This window comes from Crocuta crocuta, unplaced genomic scaffold, assembly GCF_008692635.1.
Source record: "Crocuta crocuta isolate KB4526 unplaced genomic scaffold, BGI_CrCroc_1.0 scaffold408, whole genome shotgun sequence".
Lineage (NCBI taxonomy): Eukaryota > Metazoa > Chordata > Mammalia > Carnivora > Hyaenidae > Crocuta > Crocuta crocuta.
Genome location: NW_027527444.1, coordinates 861399 through 873656, shown reverse-complemented (window position 1 = coordinate 873656; position 12258 = coordinate 861399). Strand labels below are relative to the sequence as shown.

The 12258-nt window shown below is 53.0% G+C and overlaps 1 pseudogene; it reads right to left on the bottom strand.

The window, feature by feature from the left end:
- Window positions 1–1937: 1937 nt before the first annotated feature.
- LOC144229534 (tubulin alpha-1A chain-like) lies at window positions 1938–3270 on the bottom strand (annotated as a pseudogene).
- Window positions 3271–12258: the final 8988 nt, after the last annotated feature.

Sequence of the window (12258 nt, the reverse complement as noted above, 5' to 3'; positions counted from 1 at the left end):
CCCTCCCCTGCTCACGCTGTCTCTCTCTCTCTCTCTCTCCTAGAAATAAAAATAAATAAATAAATAAATAAATAAATAAATAAATAAAACCCAGCAATACGGCATCCTCACCCGCCCACACGGCTAGTGCCAAACTCCAGTGCTAGAAATCTTTAAAGCTTTGATTCTTGTTCCCCATGTCACTCATCATTTTAATGAAATGTGGTCCCCTCACTGGGCCCATCAGCTTAACGGGGACCAGCCAGCAGCCAGGCTCCCATCCGCGGCCAAGAAGCATGGGGCTCTTTCTCACCTTTCACTCCCCGTGATGCTGTGGCCAGTGGGAAAGCCAGACGGCAGCGGGAAGAGCCAGGGACTGCGGATTGCTAGTGACAGTGGCAACTGAATACTGGGAGGTGAGTGGCCGGAGCCCACCGTGGGTGGGCGGCATCTGTGGGGGGTTTTATTTAGTTTTTATTTTTACCCTAATCATACACAAATACTGCTTCAAGAGTCAAGTCAGTTAGAAAAGTCAAATAGTTTAAGGATTCAATAATTGGACAAAGACTTATTTTTTAAAAAAAGCTGTCTGCCCCCAACTTTCTCTAGAAAGCAAGTGCTGAAAATTGTTTTAATTTTTTAATGGGTACTTATTTTTCAGAGACAGAGAGAGAGTACAAGTGGGGAGGAGCAGAGAGAGAGAGGGAGACGCTGAATCTGAAGCAGGCTCCAGGCTCTGAGCTGTCAGCACAGACCTTGACGTGGGGCTTGAACTCAACGAACCTCAAGATGACGACCTGAGTCGAAGTGAAATGCTTAACTAACTGAGCCACCCAGGTGCCCCCTGAAAGTTGTTTTAAAATGGGTTCTTCGGGGGGTACGTGCATGGCTGGGTCAGTTGAGCGTCTGACTTTTGATCTGAGCTCAGGTCATGATCCCAGGGTTGTGGGATCGATCCCTATGTCAGGCTCCACACCCAGTACGAAGCCAGCTTGGGATTCTTTCTCTCCCTCTGTCCCTCCCCTCCTCTCAGTACTCTCTCTCTGAAAAAACAAAACGAAACCGGATAGTTTGATGTTTGGCTCCATATCTCTGTGAGCCTTTCAAGGTTAAGAGCCCCTACGCTTTATAACTGATTCAGTCCAAAAGGCTGAATGCTCAATAATTGTTGAAAGGCAATTATCTAAATGACAGTTCATTACTTAAAGCTTCTAGAGCAGTTTCCCCTGAAGCAGATTTGAAATGTTTGAGGCAATTTGCAGGAAATGTGTTTTATTTTTAGTTCTTTCTGAAATGGCTGCATTTTGCAGGTACTGCTGCTACCTGCTGCGGAATTTGTCCTGAGAGGCCCCTGAGAGATGGTCTGTACCATCCTCCAGCAGCGCAAAGTAGGTGGAAGGGCACATCGGGGTGAAGCCCCTCCCCCTGAAGTGTTCAGTGTCCTTGAACGTGGATTCTTCACACTGCGGGTTCAGGCCCCTTCTAGGAGGCAGCCTGCTGTTTATGAAGAGCCAATAATGACTTCCCAGCGGTCCTTTTTTTTTTTCCATTTAAGACAGGGAACACTTCATGCAAACCCATCAGAGAAACAGAGGGCTTGGATCTATAACAAAGCATCATTTTTTAAAGAAGTTTATTTATTGATTTTGGGAAAGAGTGGGGGAGGGGCAGAGGGCGAGGCAGAGAGAGTATCCCAAGCTGGCTCTGCACTCTCAGCACAGAGCCCGATGCAGGACTCAGTCTCAAAACCGTGAGATCATGACCTGAGCCGAAATCAAGAGCCGGATGCTCACCCGACTGAGCCACCCAAGCGCCCCGAGGTATTGTGTTTTTAAAAATAGGTTGGTAATCGTATATGAGAATGTACACTGCTACAAACAAATTAACTGAGCAGAGCACAGCTTTTCAGTATTTAAAACAGAATAAGCTTTCCTGTAAAAGCAGCACCTTTGTGACGTTTAACTTTGGTATTCCTCTCCTTCTTCACCCTCTCCTTCAACAGAATCCACACCAACCTCCCCAGAGCCCTTCTCAAGGGCAGCCGTGTTCTCCTGGGCTCCTCCTCCATGCCCCTATCCACATACCGGGGGACAAAGGCACGCTTCGCAGAACTCGGGTCAAACGTGTGGTCCAGGCGAGCCCAGGTCTCAGGGACGGCCGTGGTGTTGCTCAGCACACACACAACTCGTGGTACTTTGGTCGGGTCTCCGCCAGGTGCCACAGTGGGAGGCAGGCTATTAATGCCAACTTTGAAGCCAGCTGGGCACCAGTCCACAACCTGGATGGTAATCTTGGTCTCGACTGGTAGCAGTGGCCATATTGATGTCTTTGGGGACCATGTCAACGCTGTACAACAGGCAGCGAGCCCTGTATTGGCCATGGTGAGGGTCACGTTTCACCATCTGGTTGGCTGACTCAAAGCATCCACTGGTGATCTCTGCTGCTGAATGCTGTTCATGCCCAGCATTTTCTCAGCGCAGATGACAGGAGTGTATGTGGTTAGGGGGGAGTGGTTGCAGGGATAGGGCACCAGGTTGGCCTGGAATTCTCTCAGATCAACATTCAGGGCTCCATCAAATCTGAGGGAGGCAGTGATGGAGGACACAATCTGACTTAACAGCCTGTTCTGGTTAGTACAGGTTGGGTGTTCAATACTAAGGTTCCTATGACAAATGTCATAGATACCTCATTGTCTACCAAGAAGGCACAATCAGAGTGCTCCAGGGTGGTGTGGGTAGGGAAGATGGGGTTGTAGGGCTCAACTACAGCTGTGGAAACGTGGGGGCTGGGTAAGTGGATGACTCTGGGTTGGACTTCTTGCTCTACTCGACAGAGAGACGATGCATCAGCAGGGAGGTGAACCTGGGGATGGGTGGGTCCTTCTCCAACGTTGTGGAAAACCAAGAAACCCTGAAGACCTGTGCACTGGTTGGCCAGTTTCTGGATTCAGTCCAACGCAAGGTCAATGATCTCCTTGCCTATGGAGCTAGGCATCGTTATTAGGCACCTTTCTTGCCTGTGGGGAGCTTCTCCTGGAGGAAGAGCTGATGGCAGGTGCCAGTCTTAACTTCATCTATATCTCTGGGTTCCAGGTCAACAGACACTGGCCTGGGCACATGTACTCGTCTCACTGAAGAAGTTGTTGAAGGAGCCAACTCCTCCCCCAATGGTCTTGTCACTCGGCATCTAACCATCGGGCTGGATGCTATGTTCCAGGCAACAGAGCTCCCAGCAGCCATTGCGGATCTGGACACCAGCCTGGCCAAGGCGGAAGGCCATACACTCGTGCATGGTCACTGCTTTGTGGCTGCCAATGGATGGCAGAGAGCAGGAGAGGCTGTTCGTTCCTACAGCTTGACGCCAGGCTGATGGACGTGAGAGAACCTCTCGGAGATTACTTTTAATGGAAGAGAAGAGTGTGAGTTTCCGCCAGGATGTCTACTTCATCTTGCTGGGATCCAGAGGTTTTATGGTCTGGCTTTCCTGCCCCATCGCATTACCCGCTCTGGAAGGAACTGGAGAAGCTGTGTCAGCCTGCGGGAGCAGTTTGCTGATAGCAGCCATGTGACAGTGACCACATTATGATATAAAATATATCAATAACTGTCCATGATTCAAAGTGTCAAATCATCTGTCTATGACATGAGCACTAAGGGCTTCACCGATCTGCACGCTTCCTATTGTCTCGCTACTAAATCTTTTTATTTTATGATTACACTATGTAATATGGGCCTTCAGTTAAAGAAATTCTCTCCTCATTACCACCCCCACTCCAAGCCATGAATAGCTTTTCTCTTATATTTCTTCTTCTGGAGGAACTTTAAAAGGACACCCCCCAAATTAAAAAATCCTGTGTGTGGGGGGGCCAGGGAGCAGGGTGAGAGGATCTGATTCTGTTCACTTAACACTGCAGTGTGGGACCTCATGCTCATTTCACTACGCCTCGGTCTCCCTTTCCGGGAATGCGACAGGTTTTCTTCAGTCTCCCACCGAGGTCTACCATGTCCTTGGTAAAGAAGCCACACATTGATTTTTCTGAGCCCCATCTTTCTTCCCTTTAATTTTCCAGCTGGTTTTTGTTATTATATCAGAAAAGCATTAAGCTCTGAGTGTCTATTTTCCAGCCGGCCACTTGATGGAATTACCATACTAGTCCTAAGTGTCTTTCAGTCGATTCTAATTTGTTTTCTAGGTAGGTGATCATATCATCAAACACATTCTTGTCTCCTTTTCAATATTTATAATTCTGGATCCATTCCGAATTTAATGAGAATACCTCTCTTGTTCCAATGATTTTTGTGAGGTATTTTTTATTATGTTAAGGAAATGACATTTGATTACTGTTTTACTATGTATTTTTCTTCTTCTTCTTCTTTTTTTTTTGATTCTGGGAAGAACGCTGGATTTGGTTCAGTCAGTGCCGCCGAGCGAGTGGAGTGTGTGATGTGGTGAAGGAGGAAGACAAATATGATATCAGCGGACACCCGTATTTAGACATCCAGAAAACCCCAATGGTTTATGGGGACAGTAGGACAGTGTACTTCATGTTGGATTTTCCCAGGTAACCCAGACCGTTACAGGTGGAACGTCAACCGCCTTTGGCTCGCCCATCCATCTGCCCTCCCTGCTTGCCCTCAAGGTGGGGACGACATGGCCCAGCTCCCCATCCCCACCCCGCCCACGCCCTGCTAATAGATACACTGGAAGAAAAAAAGGAAGGGGGAGGAAGTGGGTGTTTCTCTGCCTTCTGGGGTATCCCTGAAAGAAGGGATACCCATGCCCCTGCATAGCCCTCCTTTGCTGGCCATGCGACATTCAGATGACCTTGGTCAGGGGGCTTTCGCTAAAACCGCTTTAAACGCCCTCTGTGAGCATCGGAGCCCCAGCTGTCAGGGTGGCTGCAGCAGGGCCGCAGGCTTCGTGGGCCTCCAGCCTGCAGCCACGTGGCTGAAATGGGAGCCGTGGACCCTGACCGATACAGGACCCCCACAGTCACGTGCGGGTGCCTGGGACACGCTCGCCTTCGGGCCTGAGTCCCGGTGTCGGTGTCTGGCTTTCTTGGGCATGCGTCTTCGCTGCGTGTGTGCGAGTGAGTGGTCTCGAGTCCCAGTGTGAGGACCCCTCCTTCCTGATCTGCCTGGACCACGGCTGCCGGGGACCCATTCATCATCTAATACTCAAGCCAGGATGGAGGGTTGGCCCAGCGCATGGAGGGCTTCTGACAGCAAAGTGCTCAGCTCAGGGGCGGTGCCGTAGGCTTTGGAGACGGCTTGGTGGCCAGTTGCTTAAAGTCTTTCTTTCTCAGCAGCGTGGCCACTACATTGAAGGCAAAGCCAAGTCCAGCTTTTCTCTGGGTCTCAGTCAATTCTTCCACTGTCCCTAACATGGCCTTTGTCTTCAAGGTCTTTCTTCCTCTCTGTTTAGCCAGAGGTGGGTCTGAATCCATCTCTGCCGCCTACTAACTGTGTGGCCTTGAGCAAATTCTGTAACCTCTCTGTGCCTTAGTTTTACTCTGTAAGATGGGATTGATAGCAATATCGATTCATCCCCAGCTTTAAATCTTTCCCTGACTCCTCCCCATCAGCCAAACTCCAGGTCTTCAATGGGCAGCATCAGGACCCCCTCCCCATCGGCCCACCTCTGCTGTGTTTGGAGCTGTCTACACTGCTAGACACATTCAAACACCCAGCCTCACTTAGCTCTCAGCACTGATTTGCAAGGCAGTCCTACTGAGGTGAGGAGAGTGCAGTTAGACGATGAGGGAACTTGCCCGTCACTGGTAAGTGACAGAACCAGGTGCAGCTCAGTGCCCGCAGGGCGCCAAAGTCCTTCCTCTCCAACCTGCCCCTCACAATCCCATGGGTTTCCAGAACATTCCATGCTATTTCATTCCTCTGTCTCCTTGCCTATACACCGTTCTCGTCCCCAGTGCATCTAGAGAATCACGAATAAGTGAGTTTGGCCCCAGCAAGTTGGTGTAGGCGTGAGGGGGAGGAGCCAGTGGACAGGAGACACGGGGGCCACGGAGGGGTGTGGTCACAGCTGCATTTCAGAGATGTGTGAGCAGGGGTGCGAGTTCACCCCGTGCCCTCCCTTTCCTGGAGGGGAAGCCGTGACTTTCCACTGGGGATCCTGACACCAAAACCCACGGCTTGCACGTTTCAGGCAGAGGTTGAAAAGCACACTCAGCGTGTCTGCGTGTGATCGTCCGAGACTCAGCCTGGGCTGTGCGATTGTCATGGGGACACAAAATTGCGGTGTGACTGATGGTGGGAATACGTGCCAGGGCCCTGCCCACGGATCTGCACATCTTTTGTTTCTTCCACCACAAAGAATTTCGAGGTGTTCCAGGAGCCTGTGTCCCTGCGGCTTGATTTCATACCCCACCTCCTCGCCCTGCCCCTGCTTTGGCTTCTCCAGCGCTGGCCCTCAGTTCGAGAGCAGAGCTCTGAGGTTGATTGCACGAGTTCTATTGCTCATCCCGACTATTATTACTATTATTAAAGACGATCCTTCCTTCGAGGCTCAGGGAGGGAAAAAAAGGAGAAACATCCAGATATCTAGGGAAAGAATGTTCTAGGCTGAGGGAGTAGCCCATGCAAAGGCCCTGGGGTAGGAGGGGGTGTGGTGTTAGAGCAACAGCTAGGAGAACAGCTGGCTGGAGTGTGGACGAGGAGGGAGTAATGGCGAGCCCATCACAAATGGCGACCTGGTACGGGACGTGGGGTTTCACAAGGGTAGAAGGTCGAGCCTTTGGAGGGATGTTGTTAGAGTATCACCCTCGCTGTTGTTTTGAGAACAGGCCACGGGGGCAGGCTGGGGGTGGAAACCAGTTACCAGGTGACAGGTGATCCAGTCTGGACCAGCCTGGCATGGGGGAGGGGGGAGGAGCAAATGTTCCAGATGCGCCTGGGTTTGCTGGTGGGATTGGAAGGAAGCCTGCAGAAGGCGAGCAATCCAAGGCAGCTGTGCTCTCGGCTTGAGTAACAGGGCTGGTAAGGAGGTGGTGCGGGCAGGCTGGGAGGGCAGGATCCCAGTCCGGGGTGTGTTCAGCCTGAGATGTCACGTGGAGGTGTCAGGTGGGCGTCTGGAGATGCCAGGGCCGGGGTTCTGGAAAGAGGTCCAGCCCAGAGATCCAATCTCCGTGAAGAGCTGCCTCAGCGCCTGCAGGCTGAGTGAGCGCGGCAAGGGGGTGAGAGCCCCTGGGGAGAACAGGTCCCAGCGCGGAGCCCTGGGCCACCACCGCCGACAGCAGCCAGCGAGGCAGACAGACGGGGCGGGGAGAGCCACAGCCAGAGTCAGGGAGCCGGGGAAGGAAGTGCTTCGAGAAAGAGGGAGAGAGACCAGCTGGCCGGTGCTGCTGGAAGGCGGGCGAGCGAGGCGAGGCTGAGGACTGTCCAGCAGGGTCAGCGGTGAGGCGGCCCCAGCCCTCCAGCGGTCTGGAGAGAAAGGGCTGGATGGCTTTTATAAAGGGCTGGTTGCAGAGGGGGGCAGAGCAGGGGCAGCAGCTGCAGGGGTGTGGGTGGGAAGAGCAGAGCTGCAGGAAAGCTCGCTCTTGGCTGCTGGTGCTTCTTGGCAGAGTCAGCATCACGTCTCCGGATGCCTAGGGAGAACTCCAGGCTACTTGAGTCAGTCTCTGGGGACAACCCCCCCCCACCCCCACCATTCTTTTTGTTTTCAGTCTCACCAGGTGATTCCAAGGTGCAGCCGAGAGGAGGAACCACTGTGTGAGGGAAAGACCCACCGAGGGGCAGGAGAGACAGGGAAGGATGGGGGAGCCGGGGGCGGTCTCCAGCGCCAGAAGTCATCCGTGGGAGTCCCTGCTGGAAGGCGCCTGTGGGGGAGGGTCCTGGCGGAAGCTGCCATCTGACTGTCCCTTTGCCAGAGGAATGGGCGGGAAGGTAACCAGCTGGAGTGAGTGGAGAGCCTGAAGTGGTCTTGGAGGGGAGTAGAAAGAGGAAGGAGCCTGGGGGGGGGGTCTCCTGTGGCCCCAGGCAGTACAGCGCCGCCTCCCCCCACTTGAATGAAACCAGGCGGCCTGGCCACCCCTCCCTGCAACCCCACAGCTCCGGCGGCTGCGTCAAGTCCAGGCCGTTCAGTCCTGATTGAGCCCGCCCCTCGCTGCTGCACTTGACCAGCATCTTCGTCTGTGACACGGTGACGGTGCCCTCCGCCAGAGCGTGGGCAAGGCCACAGGTGGGCTGAGAGTTCCCCGCGCAACAGCTGTCCCACCGCGGGCACGGCAGCCCCGTTACAATTCCCGATTAGTCGGGGACTGGCTGCGCCCCACAGAATCAGCCCCTCTCTTCTCTTTGTGCGACGGGGCCCCCACCTGCTTCTTTACGCCCTCCAGGGAAGGCGGCACGTACCGGCCACGTGGAAGCCACGTGGGCCATAAATGCCTTTGGCCGCCCAAAGAACTACTTCCTGAGCGTCAGTCTTGCTAAGCTGCAAGATCAACCAAACCGAGAAGGAGGCAAATGCAAGACGCAAACGCCGGCCTATTTCGCTAGTGTAATTTCCTCTCCAGAGCCCCCAACGTACACGCTCTGATTCTGAGCTTCCTGCAGAGTCATAAATAAAACGGGTGGTTTGTGCTTCTCCTACTTAGAAGAAAAACATCTGAGATCATGTGCAGTAAAAGGCACGATATAACGGAGTCACTAAAATAAGAATAAGAAATGCGGCTGGACAACCGGGGGCGGGGGGGTTGCTGAACCAGGGGCCCCGGCACGCGGAGAGCCGTGCGCTGTCACCTGCGCACTTCCTGAGGTCGGGTGAGTGTGCCTACCTTCCTGAAGAAGGCACTGCTCATTTTGCAGGCGTATATTTGTCTGGATGAACCGGGGGGTTTTTTCCTACGTGCTTTGGAAAATGGCATGCTCTTTCAGACCCAGCTTCCTCTGGGCTGGGTGGGAGGCAGTCCCTGGTAGGAGTCCAGAGCCTGGGGGGTTTCACTCCCCCCAGGAGGCCCAGTAATGGTGAGAAGGGTGGGTGGCTTCCTGTCGCTGGGCTAGTTAGCAGTGGCCTCATGGGACAGGGGCATCCAGCCACCCAATACGGAAAAGGCAGGAAGGCTGGGTTTCAGGGCCCCTGCCGGCAAACCTCTAGGATTGTCTAAAATGGAGGCCATCCTTCATGAGGAGCCCCAGAGACCCCCTTCCTGGGTGACGACAGAACAGTAGAGGGAGGGACTGGCCTGCCCCCATTCGATGGGGGTGTGACGTCACCGCAGGTGCTGTAGTCAGAAAGATTGCTGGGGCCCAGAAGCCCCAGGCCGAGCCCCACGTCCTGGACCCACGCTGCCGGCCGCCTCTGCTCTAGCTGGACTTCGCTCCTGCCCGTGGGTGTCTGAGGTGCCCGTCCCAGCAGGCACGGCAAAGCACGACGTCCTCACGAAGGTACTTGGGTCCTTCATTTGCACAGGCTTCTCTGACACACAGGACACACGGTGATGATGAGCTGACTCGTATTCAGAGGGGGCGTCAGGGGTTGCAGCCTGCTGTTATATGCACCTCCTTCTTCAAGCCTCAGGGTGAAGGGCCAAGTGAGGCGGACGCCCATTGTCTAGATGGGGAAGTTGAGGCAGGCACGGTCTCGGGCGCTGGGGTGGGAGGGGCTGACAAATCGGAACCCAAATCACTGGGAGGAAGCCCGAGGCAGTTTGTTAGCTTCGAGGGGCTGCAGCAGCGGCTGGGGTCTTCCTCACTCAAAGGGGAGACAGAGCGGGGACCTCAGCGGGCCCCCCAGTTCTGAGGCTCCAGGGCCCTGTGCTCAGGTTATTGCTACATACTCAGCTCCCACAGGTCAGAATGGGTCTTCTGGGAGCGGCCACCAGAAGAACACAGCTGGGCTCCCACCAGATGTCAGGTCGCACAGCTCCAGAGAGTTAATTCTCGGGTCTTGATTGCAGATGAACCACTTTCCGTCTTAATTAAAATGGAAGCGATGGGGGATAAGTGGGGCTGTTGCTAAAGGCAAATTGACTTTGATTTACGTTTGGACTGGGCCTTCCTGTCCTGCACAGTTGNGAGACAGAGCGGGGACCTCAGCGGGCCCCCCAGTTCTGAGGCTCCAGGGCCCTGTGCTCAGGTTATTGCTACATACTCAGCTCCCACAGGTCAGAATGGGTCTTCTGGGAGCGGCCACCAGAAGAACACAGCTGGGCTCCCACCAGATGTCAGGTCGCACAGCTCCAGAGAGTTAATTCTCGGGTCTTGATTGCAGATGAACCACTTTCCGTCTTAATTAAAATGGAAGCGATGGGGGATAAGTGGGGCTGTTGCTAAAGGCAAATTGACTTTGATTTACGTTTGGACTGGGCCTTCCTGTCCCCTTACTGTGCACTAACTCATGTGGCCAGATGTGGGATTTAATGTTCTGTTTTTTTCCTCCCGAGAGCTATTAAAGCACCTGGAGAGTCTGAGGCTTGGGTGCATTCAAATATGGGGTCCTGCCTGCCAAGTCCCTGATGGATTGCGTGGCTGGTCAGAGCTCGAGCATCAGTCTTAAAGACGGACTGGAACACGTTGCTGTCCCCCTGGAGCCAGAAGACGGGCGTGGCTGGGTGGCAGAGAGCTGCGCCCATGTGGTCTGGCCACCGCTGCCACAGGCCCTGCAGGCCTCAGGGAGAGCTGGCCCTGTGTCGGCGCAGAGACGTGAGGTCAGACACTACTTGGTTCCAAAAACAAAAGGGTCAGATTTTTTTTTTTTAATGGTTCTTTGGGATTTTTTAAAAAATATTTTTATTTATTTCTAGGAGAGAGAGACAGATAGCGTGAGCAGGGGAGGGTCAGAGAGAGGGAGATACAGACTCCGAAATAGGCTCCAGGCTCTGAGCTGGCAGTCAGCACAGAGTGCGACGCGGGGCTCGAACCCACGAACCGTGAGATCATGACCTGAGCGAAAGTCGGACGCTTAACCGACTAAGCCACCCAGGCGCCCCCTTTGGGATTTTATTTTATTTTATTTTTTACAAATAGTTTATTGTCAAATTAGTTTCCACATAACACTCAGTGCTCATCCCCACAAGTGTCCTCCTCCATGCCCATCCCCCCTCCCCCCCACATCCATCAGTCCTCAGTTTTTGTCAGCATTCAAGAGTCTCTCATGGTTTGCCTCTCTCCCTTTCCCCCACCATTTCCGCCCTTCTTCTCCCCCTTGTTCCTCCGTCAAGTTCCTCCTAATCCTCCTATACGTGCAAACATATGATATTTGTCCTTCTCTGCCTGACTTATTTCGCTCAGCATAACACCCTCAAGGTCCATCCATGTTGCTACACATGGCCAGATTTCATTGTTTCTCATTGCCATGTAGTATTCCATGGTATAGATAAACCACATCTTCTTGATCCATTCATCTGTTGATGGACACTTAGGCTCTTTCCATGTTTTAGCTATTGTGGAGAGTGCTGCTATGAACATTGGGGTACATGTGCTCCTATGCATCAGCATTTCTGTATCCCTTGGGTAAATTCCTAGCAGTGCTATTGCTGGGTCATAGGGGAGTTCTATTGTTAGTTTCCTGAGGAACCTCCACACTGTTTTCCAGAGGGGCTGTACCAGTTTACATTCCCACCAACAGTGTAGGAGGGTGCCCGTTTCTCCACATCCTCGCCAGCATCTAGAGTTCTCTGATTTGCTCATTTTAGCCACTCTGACTGGCGTGAGGTGGTATCTCAGTGTGGTTTTGATTTGTATTTCCCTGATGAGGAGGGACGCTGAGCATCGTTTCATGTGTCTGTTGGCCATCTGGATGTCCTCTTTGGAGAAGTGTCTGTTCATATCTTCTGCCCATTTCTTCACTGGGTTGTTTGTTTTTCGGGTGTGGAGTTTGGTGAGTTCCTTATAGAGTGTGGATATTAACCCTTTATCTGATATGTCATTTGCAACTATCTTTTCCCATTCCGTTGGTTGCCTGTTAGTTTTGTGGGTTGTTTCCTTTGCTGTGCAGAAGCTTTTAATCTTGATGAGGTCCCAATCGTTTATTTTTGCTCTTGATTCCAAAAGGGTCAGTCTTAAAAAATACAGTAGAAATGGCCTTTGAGCAAATGATAGGAAGCCTGAAATCATTTTAGGGAGCAAGGTGAGAAATAAAAGTAGATCCAGCAGAGCAGTTAATGATGAAGCACCCCGGGGTACGGCGGCGCCCACAGGTGTGCTAGGGACGCAGCAGAGGGTGAGGTGAGCCAGAGCCTGGGTGCCCCCAGGGAAGGTTCGGGGGCCCTGATGGGGACAAAGGGAGCTGTGGGGGAGGGGGGAGGGGGGGCGCTCCAGGCAG